Source organism: Zootoca vivipara, chromosome 7, assembly GCF_963506605.1.
Source record: "Zootoca vivipara chromosome 7, rZooViv1.1, whole genome shotgun sequence".
Taxonomy (NCBI): domain Eukaryota; kingdom Metazoa; phylum Chordata; class Lepidosauria; order Squamata; family Lacertidae; genus Zootoca; species Zootoca vivipara.
In genome coordinates, this window is record NC_083282.1 from 57,994,578 (window position 1) to 58,010,276 (window position 15,699).

General features: G+C 41.7%; 2 long non-coding RNA genes across 9 annotated transcripts in view; one reads left to right on the forward strand and one right to left on the reverse strand.

Moving 5' to 3' along the window:
* Positions 1 to 13: 13 nt before the first annotated feature.
* LOC118088203 (uncharacterized) lies at positions 14 to 13,241 on the forward strand. Its single transcript, XR_009557926.1, has 2 exons — positions 14 to 2,327; positions 11,390 to 13,241. It is a non-coding gene; the product is annotated as an uncharacterized LOC118088203 (long non-coding RNA).
* Positions 2,493 to 15,699, reverse strand: part of LOC132592445 (uncharacterized) — a 69,632-nt gene continuing 56,425 nt past the window's right edge. For 6 of the 8 annotated variants that reach the window (XR_009557922.1, XR_009557919.1, XR_009557920.1 and 3 more), the window contains one exon: positions 2,493 to 15,378. This is a non-coding gene — a long non-coding RNA (uncharacterized LOC132592445). The remainder of the gene's footprint in view (positions 15,379 to 15,699) is intronic. The other 2 variants (XR_009557925.1, XR_009557924.1) reach the window with 1 other exon arrangement.

A 15,699-nucleotide genomic window follows, 5' to 3' on the forward strand; every position in this document is an offset into this window, starting at 1 on the left:
AAACCAAAGAAACATTACATTCAAAAAGACTCCCCAGAAGCCAAAATAAAGGCTTCTGGATAATTCTTTGCTGCTATCTAGTGGTCAGCTACATGCAGTGAAAGCTACTATCCATAAAACATCATTTTAATCTCCAACCCATAGAGATCAAGCTCAGATGAACCATAGAATCTTAGAATTGCAAAGGTGGGCCCTCAAAGGTCATCTATAAATAATAATAATAATAATAATAATAATCCCAGTCATTCTCGGCAGCTTCCAACAGAAATATTAAAATACAATAATTTATTAAACATTAAAAGCTTCCCTAATCAGGGCTGCCTTCAGATGTCCTCTAAAAGTCTGGTACTGTAGTTGTTTTTCTCTTTGACATCTGGTGGGAGGGCGTTCCACAGGACGGGTGCAACTACCGAGAAGGCCCTCTGCCTGGTTCCCTGTAACTTGGCTTCTCACAGCGAGGGAACCGCCAGAAGGCCCTCGGCACTGGACCTCAGTGTCCGGGCAGAACGATGGAGGTGGAGACGCTCCTTCAGGTATACTGGACCGAGGCCGTTTAGGGCTTTAAAGGTCAGCACCAACACTTTGAATTGTGCTCGGAAACGTACTGGGAGCCAATGTAGGTCTTTCAAGACCAGTGTTATGTGGTCTTGGCGGCTGCTCCCAGTCACCAGTCTAGCTGCCGCATCCTGGATTAATTGTAGTTTCCGGGTCACCTTCAAAGGTAGCCCCACATAGAGCGCATTGCAGTACTCCAAGCGAGAGATAACTAGAGCATGCACTACTCTGGTGAGACAGTCTGCAGGCAGGTAGGGTCTCAGCCTGCGTACCAGATGGAGTTGATAGACAGCTGCCCTGGATACAGAATTAACCTACGCCTCCATGGACAGCTGTGAGTCCAAAACGACTCCCAGGTTGCACATCTAGTCCAACCCCCTGCAATGCAGGAATCTTTTTGCCCATTGTGAGGTTCCAACCCAGGTCCTCAGATTATGAGTCTCATGGTCTAGAAATTGATCTACCCCACAACTTTAATCCCAGTTTCTACGAAAGTTGTGCCTTTCCAGCTATATCAACATTTGACTGCAAATTTTAATTATTAGTATTAGTGGTAAGCATTTTTACCTACTCTTCAGCTGAAAAGGCTCCCAAAGTGAAACAACAACATGCATATGTTATGTATAATATTGAATCAGGGTCTATTGCTACCATATGAATTTGAATATGTTGGCAAATTCTAACAATTTACATCTGTCATTGATGTTGGGGGGGGGGGGATATGGCTAACAGGTGGCCTTCCCTTGTAGATCCAGTTGGGCTTTGGAGCCTTTCCGGTGAACAGACAGATCTCTATGCATGGATACCCTTTTAATTTTACTTCTATTTTTTTTGCTGCACTCTCATTTGCAATTATTGCTCAGGATCTGGTAACTGGCAAGCCTAGTCTTCAATAAGGAACTTTATCAGAAGCATTTTGAAAGCCCAGCGTGTATTATATTCCCATCATTAAAATGCATCTCGCATCTTTAAACATGGTTTTAGCAGATCGACAACCCGAATAAGTAGAACCAATATGGCCTCCATCCCCTACCCCCATTGGCGAATTGCTGAAAACACAGAGAAAAACTATGCGTGCATGTTTCTCACCTTATGGTTGCTTTCAGGTTTTCAATGTTCTTTTATTCTGAGTGGGGTGGGGGAGGCTCTCAGCTAATCCAAGCCTTGATCACCCTTTCAGAAGTTATTGGAGGAAGAAATTTGGAGTAAAGAACAGTAGTCAAAGAAGCAGAAAATACAAAATCTGCTTTGTTTGCGTAGGTGCAGTAAGAAGGGTCGGGATGGGAAAATTGAAGTGCGATTATTTTGATGTCTACCTTATGTTCATATCTGAGTTCATTAGTAAACAATGCTGATGTGAAAAATCTGTTTTTTTTTAAATAACACTAATGCTTGTCTATTAAGTGCAGCAAACCATCTGGAATGCAAATAGAAGAAAATTAAATCTCTGTTACTCTCCTCTTCCACTTGTTGGGTCTATTTTATTGCCCTGCCACTGTTACAGTAGAATCTTGGATCCCGTGGGCAGCTCTGTAGTTTAAAAATCACGGCTCCGTGTGAGACCGGAAATGCCTTATCAAGGCAGTGAAGTCCACTCTGTTGTTTATTATCTCTGTGGCGGACCGTGCTGACGTTTCCCGTCTCTGCGTTCCTCAGCTGCCGCCAGGAGGAGCGGCGGGGCGTCGTCAGGTTCCTACCCTCTTCTGGCCTTTCATTGGGATGAGAGCTTCGAGTGGCTGGACCGAAGTGTTCCTTCATTTTGTCGGCTACAGGTCTGTTGCAAGCTATTTTCTGTCAGCCTCTCCCCGCCCCATGTTGGTTGTGAAACACTGGATTGCATCACGGATCTCCCTACATTGTAAGGACAATAATGCTAGATTGCAATACATGGCTGCCGTTATTATTATAATTATTATTATTATTAGTAGTAGTAGTAGATTTATTTATTTATTTATTTATTTCCCGCCTTTTCCCCTGGCGGGACTCAAGGTGCCTTTCAACTAAAATAGGAAACAGCTGAATGCATATATTCTGCAGTAGGAATTTTAAACAATAAAAGATTATGGTGGGTCCCCTTCTTCATTAATTTCAATGGGTCTTCCTTTGAGTAGAACTGATCTTTCTGACCCCCTTTTGCAAGTTAGGAATAACAATACTTGCCACCTACATGGCAGGGTTGTTGTGAAACACACTCGGGACTCACCCACAAAATCTACTGAAGGAAGCATTTGCAGCGCAGATTTTTCTCACATTAAGACCTTTCAGTATGAACTGCCTTTGCTTGTTTTGAAGGGAGGGTGGAAAATGCCTCTGCTAAATCACTGCAATAAAATAGTCCTGGGTTTCTCTGTTTCTGCTTTTGAGCAGCTGCCAGTATTCCAACTGTTACCTTCTAATAGCAAGAGTTCTATTAAAACACCTTTAAAAAAAACTCAAGAAGAAAGTTTCCTCTGCACATCTGTTTCAGGGTAAACACGAGTCTGTAGTAATGCCAAGTGGAGTAATACGCAATATCTCATGCATTTTGGTATGTTTTCATTCCACCTCCTTGCAGATGTTGCTTCCATTTACCATTTTGTATTAAATAGTGTGAGGCAGAATTGCTGTGCAAATTTAAGTGAAGTTGAGTTGTGTCAACAGTCCTTCGCTGTACTGTACTAATCTAGGCCCCTCCTTTTTAAAAAAATCTAGCCAGAGTGCTATGAATATGAGATTTGAGAGAACACAGATCACACTCAAAAGTTCAGGGGTGGTGATTCTTGTGATTATAATCTGTTTCACCTGTTTTTAATTTGTTGTAAACTGTGCTCAGACCTTCTGATGAATGGTGGTGGTAGAAGTACGGTAGTAATAATAATAGCAGCCTTGAATTGGGCAAATAGGGCCTGGATTTCAGGCCTAAAAGCAAGTCAGGTGGAGCCATGCAGATATCAACCAAAAGAGCCATTCAGCAGCAAGGAACAGCAGTTTACCATTCAGATATTTTTGTCTTCAAGACCATATCTGGCTCTTCAAATGATAGCTGGGATCCCAGTGTAACACCAACCAACTCCCCATGCCCACAACATCCAATTTAATTTAAAAATAAAATGAAGTTACTAATATACATGTTTTTGTTGTTTAGTTGAAGGGATTAAGCTCCTTTTTAAGGGGGGGATTTATTGGGGGTTTTCTCTGTTGCAAGGGGAGTGTGCAGTCATGGGGACAGCTTTATTTCTGTTAAATAAATCATGACGGTCAAGTTGTTCATCTGAGGTTGTATTTACCTAATTTTAAGAACCTGCTAAGAACCTGATTGTTATTATGCTATTATGTAAAACCACAGAATCCAAAGAGGGGTGCTTTTTTGCCAAGACTGTATGTACAGTATGTGTTTAGCCTTTTTTTAAAAAAAGGGGAGATTCTAAGCATCTAATTTTTCTTCTGTGAAATGTGAGTTCTTTTGAACATGAGTTTCTTACATTTTCTTAGACACCCCAAGAATGTTGAGATCCGTAGATTAGAAATAGACAGGAGCAGTTTAACACCATTCTGAAATCATGGAAAGAGATCTGAAATCATGGAAAGAGATAACCACACCTTCAAATTTGCCTGACTGGCTTTTGTTAGGTAGAGTAGGAAGAACAGCTTGGACCCTAGCCTAGACTATGAAATGCTGCTCTTTTTTCCAGATAGGGCATGGTCAGTGGTAGGAGGAAAGCTTACCTCCCAGGTGAGAATGCATTGAAAATGGACTTGGGTAGGTTTGTCCGTTTCTTCTGTTCTGGAGGCTATTTTGTTCTCTACTTTCCATGTTTTTTCTGTTGGACACTTTTCTAAGTAAGCTACACAGCAAAGGACCTATACTCTGCAGCCCCATGACTATGTCCCAGCACTGAGGGAGGGTGGAGCTCTCTCCCAGTCAGGGCATGACAGATACCTGATTTGCGTAAGTCATGTTTTCTGAAGTGGGAAGAGAAGCCCAGACAAGAATATCCCTTACCACTGTAGAAAAGGAACTCCTCACTGGTAAGACCAACATTCCCCCGCCTTTTTTTGTCTGGTTCCCAATTTCCACCTAGTAGAACACCTGCCATTACAACTCAGCGATATTCGCTGAGACTGAGAACCAGTTTTTAAAGTACATCATGCCGCATAACTAGAAAAAAAGCTGGAAAAGCTGTTTGCCTGTTGTCATGGCTACTTAAAAACAATTTTTTTGTGAAAATATTGCGGTTTCCAACAAAATTCTAGAATTTATTTCCCCAAGGACTACATTTCAGGTTAACAGTTCTGACTGGAGAGGTGCTGTTATGATCAGGTTTCACATCCTATTTAATAATGACCTGAGGATGATACCAAAGAAGGCTGTAGAACCACAGGTGTGTTCAAAGTTCAATAAATTGTTAACACTTGAACACGACAGCTTCTGAAAACACAAATAGCATTTTTGTGAAAGTGGGCCTTGGATTCAGTTCCAATAGCACTAATCTGTATTTCAGATTAAAATTGTCCCCCTCCCCCCAGCAGCTATTGCAAAAAAGAAAAAAGGAAGTGTATTTTTGTTTGCATCTCCTTAGAAACTTAGGAAATATACACACAGATTGGAATGAGACAACAAAATCAGTTTTGTATTATTTTGCAATAGAATTCATTTACTTTAATAGGCACCATCATTCTCAATGTGATTTTACATTCCAGAAAAATATATAAAGAAAAATAAAATGGAGTTTTGGGAATGGATGGTGTTGCTGAGGACTAAAGTAGCAAAACTGAATGATTTGTAAACGACATACAAAGCACAAATTTTTACAAAAGTAAAACAGCAGTGCCATATAGTGTTAGTTTATATCACAGGTTTAAAAATTTCTGCTGATTTCATTTTGCATTTTCTGCACATACTAGAATTTACAAATTAAATTTTTAATTTGCTTAACAAAATTATATACTACTTCATTGTTGTAAAAAGAGAGAGGAAGAAACCTCTTAAGTTTCTTTCTAGTACAAAAGTCTCTCTGGCTCAATCTGCACATTACATTTTAAACCATAGTTTAAAAGAGTATAGTTTAATGTAAAGCTGCAGAGTGCTGGTCCATGCTTCTCCAAAGTCCCCATGCTTCTGTCGTACAGCAGATGAGCCAGGATCTGCGTTGTGTTGTCTGAACACAATCTCATGGTTTGTTTAGCTCCAAACAATTACCAGGGTTTGTTCTTAGCTTATTGCTCATGATTTGTTTAGAGACAAACAAACCACAAGTCCAGCTCTGGACAACACAAGCTTATTTTTTTCTATGACGTGGCAGGAGGGGGGGAGTGCAGTGGGAATGTTGAGCAATGGAACATTGAGGTGACATTGAGCCTCTGTCTGCAGCAGATTAAAGTAAGCAAACAAATATTTTATGTTTGTAAATGTTTTCTATTATAACATAGGGCAATTTTCAGTAAAAACCAACAACTCAACAAAGTGTAACAAAAAGAGGAGTTAAAAATATAGCAGTAAAGTTAAACAGGAAAAGCCTGGGTAAATAAAAAGGTTAACATTCCACAAAGTGGCGGTTTGATGGGCCTCTTTAGGGCATTATAGTTGCTTTATTTTCAATTCTGTTCCTTACAAATATTACCAAATGGAATATAAAAAATGATTTGGCTGAGTGAGCAGCCCTAACTTTGTGTCTGCTGCCTGTCAGTAGTAGTGAATGATTCAAAATACTGGTGCAATTTTGGTTTTACACAGGACATTTCCATACTATTTTTACTGCTAAGAATTTGGGCAACATTCATTCAAAACTCTTGTATTCCCATGTTGTCTCTTTTTTCCAAGTATTTGTTTGTCATGTTTTTTTTTTTAAAAAAAATCCTCTTGCAGTTGCAACATAGTTCTTTCTGGTACAAACCGACTACAGTGCTTCTCTCATTTGGTGCAGAGGAATGGTCAGTGACATGTCTGGTTCACCTTCATGTACCAAATGTATTGGGCCAAATATAAGCCACACTTTTTCCCCAATTTCGGACCCTGAAAAGTTAAAGTGCGGTTATATTTACGACTTTTTACCATATGCTGCCTAGTTGCTTGGTGTTGGGGGGAGCGGCATGCCTGCCTCCCAGCTGGTTGGCGGTGGGGAGAGGGAGCATGTGCAGGCCAACCAGTGAGGGAGCATGTGGCTTATATGCGGGCCAATACGGTATTACCTCCCTCAAGCCATTTTCTTCTAAGTCTAGCAAATCTGTGAGTGAAACTGGCTTGTCCAGCGTTAAATATATGTTTATTATGCATATATTGCTGATGTGCACACATGCACATATAAATGAAAGTAAAGCATTCCAGCAGTAGGATGAAGCATATGCTTCACTCTGAATTGTCTTTATTTCAGGGGTCAGCAAACTTTTTCAGGAAGGGGCCAGTCCACTGTCCCTCATACTTTGTGTGGGGGCCAGACCCTCCCTCTCGTGCCACAGCTGTCACCGCTGCCTCGTCTTTAGCAGCGTCGTCATCCTCTACGTCGACCAGGGGTCTGCAGAGTGTAGAGCCCATGCCGCTTTCTCCTGCTCGGCTCTTGGCTACACGGCTGCCTCAGCGGGAAGGAAGGGGCATCGCCCGGAGGTGTCCATGACTTTGGATTGGCTGCAGGAGCTTCCTGCAGCCAATCCGAAGCCGCGCCAGCATTGTGGTAATCAGCCTCCGCGCTGCTATGGTTTAGCACGGGGACTGACTGAGTGGGCAGCAGGGTCCGCAAGGTATGAGGGCCGGATTAACGAGCCTAGTGGGCCGCATCCGGGCTCTGGGCCTTAGTTTGCTGGCCCCTGCTTTATTTCCCGTCTTTGACATTACACAGTCAAATTTGGCTGGCTAGAGTGTCATCAGTACTCCAGGGAAAATGATATTGAAACAAGGTAGCCAAAACAAGATGGAAATAATAATAAGCCTTAAGGAATAATCTAGCCCAAATGTTTGCATTTGGTACAGTTCTACTGACAGGGCTGGATTAACAGAGCACTTTGAAGTCTACAGCCAGAATAACAGTACTATCATCTCCAACAACTCCAGCTAGAGGATTTAGGCCAGGCATCCCCAAACTGCGGCCCTCCAGATGTTTTGGCCTACAACTCCCATGATCCCTAGCTAACGGGACCAGTGGTCAGGGATGATGGGAATTGTAGTTCAAAACATCTGGAGGGCCGAAGTTTGGGGATGCCTGATTTAGACAGTGAAGCCCACAGATATTCTATTGCAATGGAACTTAGATAGTTACTGCAATATCTGCCCACACAAGAGACACAAAAGCAATAGTCTTATCAGTCTTTTAAAGGCATCTCTTCATAGAGCTTTTTCAGCACACTCTGCATATCCATTGCAGTTGCTTTTCCCCCTACATCATAACCGATTTCAAATGGTGCTAGACAAAAACTAAGACTCTGAACACCAAGAGAAATCGGTCAGCCTGTGTAAGAGATGTTTTTTCCAGTTCCATATTGGCTGTTATGAGTACTTGCAAGTTGTTCAGATCATAGCCTATGAAACTTTGAACAATGGTCATTGTTAGTCAATGCATCTTGTTACTAGGTATTTACTTTGAGTTTGGAAGACGCTGGCCTGAAAAATATGGTTATAGTACTCAATAAATGTTCTGTTCCTAATTATATGACTTATCACCACCAACATTCAAATAGCCAAAAGTAAAATGTAAATTTCCCACATTACTATTGGTACTTAAGCATGCACTAATTTGAAACAAATAGGATGTTATATTCAAAATTTCCTCACTTTTACATTTTTATGGAATACCCATTAAAGTTGCATGCAACAGTGTTTTTTGTGTGAAAGCTGATGGAATTCAAATAACTATGGCAGGAAAATGAAAGGTGGTGAAATTAATGCAAATAAAATGAAGCAATCTGACGGCTAGCTGGAAGTTGGCTGAGGGTTCTTCAGAGTATGCCTAACTGCTGCTCCACCAGCAAGGCAGCACATATACCCCCAGAAGAGTCCCCAGTACCCCCGTGGAAAGCTCTGCATAGATGTACTGCTGGTGATGAGGTGGGAAAAGGCGGACCAGATGTCTTTGGATCCCAACCCCCTTCATAGGAAGTTGCCGCAGTTCCACCATAGATTGCTTTCCCCAAGCCTAATTTCTTTGCATGTCTCACCAAGTGCAGTGGGCTCTCCATTTGCAGCTTTCACTGCTGCATGCAAGCAGTAGAATGGCAGCCACTCTGTACTACAATGTATTTTCTTGTACTCTAGGCATAACTTAGGTAAAGGTAAAGGGACCCCTGACCATTAGGTCCAGTTGTGGCCGACTCTGGGGTTGCGCGCTCATCTCGCATTATTGGCCGAGGGAGCCGGCGTATAGCTTCCAGGTCATGTGGCCAGCATGACAAAGCTGCTTCTGGCAAATCAGAGCAGCACATGGAAACGCCGTTTATCTTCCCGCTGTAGCGGTTCCTATTTATCTACTTGCATTTTGAGGTGCTTTCGAACTGCTAGGTTGGCAGGAGCTGGGACCAAGCAACGGGAGCTCACCCCGTCACAGGGATTCGAACCGCCGACCTTCTGATCAGCAAGCCCTAGGCTCAGTGGTTTAACCACAGCGCCACCTGGGTCCCTTAACTTAACTACAGTTAACTATAACTTAAGCTACAGCTTTAAACATTTTCTCTTACTGAGACACAGAGAAAGACATATGAATATTACCAAATTAAATTTGGTGACTACTGTGCTCTTGCTTCCTGTTCTTCTCTGGATCCAGTGCTGTAATTCTTGCTCCTAGAACACTGATTTCAAATGGTGCTAGATACAAAGATGGGAAAATCTAAGCCACCATGTGAAACCAGCTTCCAGAGGAAGACACATTCTTGTGCTGGTACCATCTTCAGAATCCAAGCACTATAAAGAAAGTTGATCTTCCAAGTTTCCTAGAAGGAAATGGCTATTTCTTGGTTTAGTATGTGCACTACTTTCATTGTAATAAAACAAATGCTGAAAATATGAACATAAATGTATGCCAACATTCTATTATGCATAAAACCCGAAGAATCCAGAACATTTTATAAGGTAAATATGTTAGCTTTTGAAAACAAGAAAAAGATACAGTACCCCAAAACATTTTATCCATTAAACTTTTCATTTTCTTCTTTACTTATTTATATAGTAAGAAAAGAAGGTTTGTTATTTTACATAGTTTAATGTTAATAGATGGCTATGTTTCTTACTTGCATTAAACTTTATCTTATTAACAGTCTGGCCATTTTAGCTAATCACGTACAGCTCACTGAAGTCAATGGAGCAAGTAAGCTACATCACAACTTCATTACTACCCCTTTTGAGGAGAGGCAAGGAAAGTCCCAAGTAATCCCCCCATTTTTGGAACTCTTGATTTCCTCCACCCTATTCCCCTACTGTACCAAATGTTTTGTGGTCCTTTCACTGGTTTTACCCTTTGCCATATCTACTGATATTTATTTTTTTTGCAGTTTTTCTATGAGGGGCTGTTCTTCTTACTTTTTATTGCTGGTGATATTTTACCTAATCTTAGTCCCTGCTCAATCTCATTTCCTAATACTATTTTTGTCCAATGACACTCAGTGGCATATTTTGGCTTATGAAACAATTCTTTTACAGAGTTTTAATCCCAGTTTCTGTCATTGTTTGCCCTTATTGAGAAAGGTAACTCTTCATTTGAGTTACTTCTGCCACTCTTTAGTTAATCTGCTTTCCCTTTTCCCACTCATGTTACAGAGCATGGTGGTGCTTGTAGTCCCCCCCCTTACCAGTTTCATATTCTCTCCCCCCCCACCCCCCTTCTCATTTCTTTGTGAATTTCAAATTTGTGGTACTCATATCTTCCCATATTCTATTCTCTGCATTACTCGTGTTCTTTGGCTCATAGCTAATTCCTTCCCCTCTCTTATTCTTGGACCTTTTAATTCTCATATTGATTATTTTGCTTATTCTTCTCTTCACCATTCTCTGTATCTTCTTAATTACTCCAAAAATGGCAAATTACTCTGCCGGTCAGGGCCGAAATTCTCACATCTTGACAGTTTTGTTGGGTGTAACTGGCCTGCCTCCTCGTCTTATAACTTCTTTCTTCTTCTTCTTTGGCGATCACTTGTAGCCGAGTAAGATTGTCTTCCATAAACACGATTTTAACAATGGGTCCGTAAGTGACTGTGGAGGCCAATTCTGGATCCAGATGTCCTTCCACAGTGGGGACATTGGTTTCCAGGTGGGAGTTGATCATGGTGTAGATTTGCCAAGCGTGCCTTCCTCTTAGCACGTTTCTCCCATGCGTCCTGAAATCGAGTTTCTTCATAGCCCACAACACCTTTGGTAAAGGCTGTTCTCCAACTGGAGCGCTCGCAGGCCAGTGTTTCCCAGTTGTCGGTGTTTATACTACATTTTTAAAGATTTGCCTTGAGACAGTCTTTAAACCTCTTTTGTTGACCACCAGCATTACACTTTCCATTTTTAAGTTCGGAATAGAGTAGTTGCTTTGGAAGATGACCATCAGGCATCCGCACAACATGATCAGTCCAACAAAGTTGATGTTGAAGAATCATTGCTTCAACACTGGTGCTTCTTCCAGTACACTGATATTAGTTTGCCTGTCTTCCCAAGTGATGTGTAAACTTTTCAGAGACACCGTTGATGGAATCTTTTGAGGAGTTGGAGATGGCATTTATAAGTGGTCCATGTTTCACAAGCATATAGTAAGGTTGGTAAGGTCGTCTTATAACATAATAGTGCTAGCCACTGAAGCCCAAAGAGGCAAGAAATGATGCAGCCTCAAGCAGAAAGGGTTGAGGCTTTCTTCTCCCATTAACTTCCCTATCATATTCTGTTCTCATTTTACAGGGTCAGGAGACTTGAGAGAACCAGGTACAAGACTTGCAGAGAACATCGAGGGCCTGAGAACATGCTGTCTCTTGGGGCTCTACCTTTATCCTTTGACCCTGGGAAAGAACAGCTTGTGGAGGACATATAGAAACCAGGGCACACAGAGAAACCAATGAGGGAACAGGTTTGTCTTTATTTCTTGCTAACCCTCTTACTGACTGCTGTTCTTCCACGGTTTTTGTAATCTTCATTGTATGCTCTAATTAATACAGATGTTTAAATCCTGAACCTTCCTGGGACCTGCCAGAAAGGTTGGTGGACCCCCAAGATTTTTGTTTTACACCAGCACCCAACCACCATAGCTGCCAAGTTCTCCCTTTTTTTTTTAAGGGAAATCCCCTTATGCTGAATAGGCTTCCTTGCGAGAAAAGGGAAATTTGGCAGCTATGCCAACCACGCACTAATATATAGTTTGTTGATGAAACGTCAAGGATTCATTCTTTATTACTGTTGTGTTTTGTCACCACTTTATTTCTTCTTTTGTCTCTTCTGCTTATTTTCAACCTACTTTGTGTTCTCAGTTCTCCTGAATTCACAACTCATCCTCTTCACCCTCTCCTGCCTTGGTTTCTTACTCAACATCATAGACTGTTTTTAACTTGTTGGGACGCCTCAAGAGGCAATTCTGAAAGGCAGCCTATAAAATACATAAAATAAATATATCTCCTCATGTTTATTCCTCTTAAACCATCTTTTTAATCTTTTGGATTGGTCCTTAAGCATTTATCATTTCTTCTGTTTTAAGAAATAGTGTTTGGATCCCATCTTTCTATTTCTCTTAAATTCCTTTCAAAGCTGCCTGAGGTTGTTCATTCTAATGTAAAATCTGACTTTTGATCATTTTTTAGTTTGCTTTTTGTCCTCATTTTACATTAACTGCCCTGCATGTAAATCCACAGCATCTTACACTATCCCCCCATTCTTTTTCCTGGATCTTGTGGATTTGATCCTGTAGGTCATGCCTTGCTTTAGTAATCTCTTCACTCATTCACTTTTTATCATTTCTGTTCTTTCTTGACTTCACAATTTTCCCTGTTGCTCCTACTGTTTAATTTTACGTTCTAAGTCCCTGAGCCAGGATCCCTTCTTGTTGTTACTCTTTAAAGTGCTATGTATACTGACTGCACTGCATAATAGTAAAAATGAAACAATACTTCCTTAACAATATTACAACTATGTTGAATCCCTAAAAATGTATTTAGTATATTTATATTTATGATTACTGGGATTTTATTTGGTTTCCCATTTTTTTGGTGCAGCCATTAATGCCTATTTTGAGTTCTTCAGGTTACTTATTCTTTCCTCTCATTTGGACCTTCTTTCTCCTTTGCTTGCATTGTCTCTCTCTCCTTTAAGTTTCCTTTATTTATGTTTAAGTGTCTCCATGATCTTGGACACCTCTCATCTCTGCGTATTCCTTCTCGGTCTATTGAAATACTACTTTTCTTCTTCAATTTCATTTCTCATGCACTATTTATTTTATTCTTTTTATGTCTCTGCTGCAAATGCCACGAATGTTCATCCACCATCCACAATTGGCTTGTTCTGTTCCTGCATTAGAAGTTATTAAAAATGATATAATTATTGAATAATAGTTATATTTACAGTTGCTTTTCCTTTGTGCATTGTGTTTTGATTGAAAGCTAGCAAAAATCAGTATAGTATTGCTGCAATAAAATCTCTTCCAGATAAGGGGACTAAGACATCCAGTGTGGAAGTCCTGGTACCCAGGCAGTGAGTAGCTATTTAGCTGCAATCCAAATCTAAAACCAAAGTTACTCCTTTGAGGTAAGTGGGTCCCTAGCAACCTCTTTTCCTTTGGAAAACAGACCGGTTCAATACTTAACTATAATACTTCCTTATTGGGCTGCAAATCAACTGCATTTAAAGAGCAGGTCATTAATATTTATGCTGACACTTTTTTCTTGCAGGTGCCACGTCAGCAGCTTCATACTGTATAGGAATTTTTGCTAAGGTGCAATCAGCACAGAGGTAAGTGGCCTGAACTTCCCACCCTACAGGTATGGGCTTACTTTCTCCAGCATCTGCATCACCCCATTGGATCCAGCTTCTGTAGTGCAGACAGCTGTTTTTACCATGATGGATGCATTAAAATTAGATGAATGTGAATGTCCTGTGTGAGCGCCTGGAGGCGGTTGGAGGATGGATGGCGGTAAACAGATTGAGGTTGAATCCTGACAAGACAGAAGTACTGTTTTGGGGGGACGGGGTGGGCGGGGGTGGGGGACTCCCTGGCCCTGAAGGGGATAACTGTGCCCTTGAAGGACCAGGTGCGCAGCCTGGGAGTCATTTTGGACTCACAGCTGTCCATGGAGGCACAGGTTAATTCTGTGTCCAGGGCGGCTGTCTACCAGCTCCATCTGGTACGCAGGCTGAGACCCTACCTGCCCGCAGACTGTGCATGCCCTAGTTATCTCCCGCTTGGACTACTGCAATGTGCTCTACGTGGGGCTACCTTTGAAGGTGACCCAGAAACTGCAATTAATCCAGAATGCAGCCGCTAGACTGGTGACTGGGAGCAGCCGCCAAGACCACATAACACTGGTCTTGAAAGACCTACATTGGCTCCCAGTACGTTTCCGAGCACAATTTAAAGTGTTGGTGCTGACCTTTAAAGCCCTAAACGGCCTCGGTCCTATATACCTGAAGGAGCGTCTCCACCTCCATCGTTCTGCCCGGACACTGAGATCCAGCGCCGAGGGCCTTCTGGTGGTTCCCTCACTGCGAGACGCAAAGCTACAGGAAACCAGGCAGAGGGCCTTCTCGGTAGTGGCACCCGCCCTGTGGAACGCCCTCCCATCGGAGGTCAGGGAGATGAACAACTACCTGACATTTAGAAAACACCTAAAGGCAGCCCTGTTTAGGGAAGTTTTTAACCTGTGATATTTTAATGTATTTTGGTATTTGTTGGAAGCCACCCAGAGTGGCAGGGGAAACCCGGCCAGATGGGCGGGGTATAAAAAGATGTAGCTAGTTCTGGGTTTGAGATGAGGCAGGCTTTGTCATCAAACATTCACTATGCTTGCCTGCAGGATACTTGGGCTACTTACATATTAGCATCTTAAAACACAGCAAGGTCATTTCCTCACTGCATTTCAGGTTGTATTACCTATTTGTTTTGCCACTCCTGCAACTGCCCCAATGGCTGTCTCCAATATACACACCTCACCTTAACTGCAAAGCAAACGTGACATAACTTCACCTTTTGGACTGAAGCTGGTTTGAGGGTAAACACATCAAACAGTATCTCAGGAAAGTACACCATTAGAAAATGGTGGCAATATTGCCTTCCCTCTGCTAGTCTAAGTTCACCTAGCCTTGGCATGGAGTAGTTTGGTTGGCTAAATGCATTTTGCTTCTAGATAGCTATGTCAGGTGCGAGGACCAGCAACACAGGGAAGGCACTGACTATCAAATGGAGAGCTAACGTGATTTATTTCTCATACAATCAACTTGGTTGGCTGAGTACAAGGATTCAGTGGGTAGCCAGGGGTGGTTCTGCCTGGCTTGTTAGAAGCAGCAGTGGCATGGCTCAATAAAATTTTGGCTATCTGAGCTGCCTGGACCACAGCCACTGCTTTTGTACTTTCTTCATACAAGTCAGACATAGCCATTCTTCTGTATCTTTTGTGCACACATACATATTTAGATTTCCCCTTTGAATGTAACAGCTTATTCACATGGAGTACTTTAGGTTTTAGGAGAATATCAGATAAATCATTTAAGTTGCTAACTTCATTCAATCAATGCAGAATTATGAAGGGACCCTTCTGAACCAGCGGTAATGTGGTGATTTGAAAAAGAGGTTTCGGCATCATTACCAGTGTTAACTTTCTGTTGATCGCATCACTGTTCTTGAAGTATCAGTTTCTTGATGGTCTCTTATAAATTGACCACAGACTCATACATCATTTTTTGTAGGGCACCTAGTGACAGAGATACACACAGTAAAACGTAAAAAGTTGTAAAGAATTTAAATGTTTTGTAACCAGCTCCTCCTACTCTTTCATTTGATGAAGCACCTTCCACTCTCCACATTCTAATGGAGTATTTCTGTTATCCACCCTGTCATTTTAGTTAAATGTATTTAGGCTACAATCTACAAGCTGCTTATCCTCACATGGCTGCAAACATACTATTGTTAATTCGGGATTGGGGAAACTGATTTCCTAGATGTTGGACTACAACTCCCATCATACCTGACCATTGGCCTTGCTGGCTAGGGAAGATGGGAGTTGCAGTGTAGC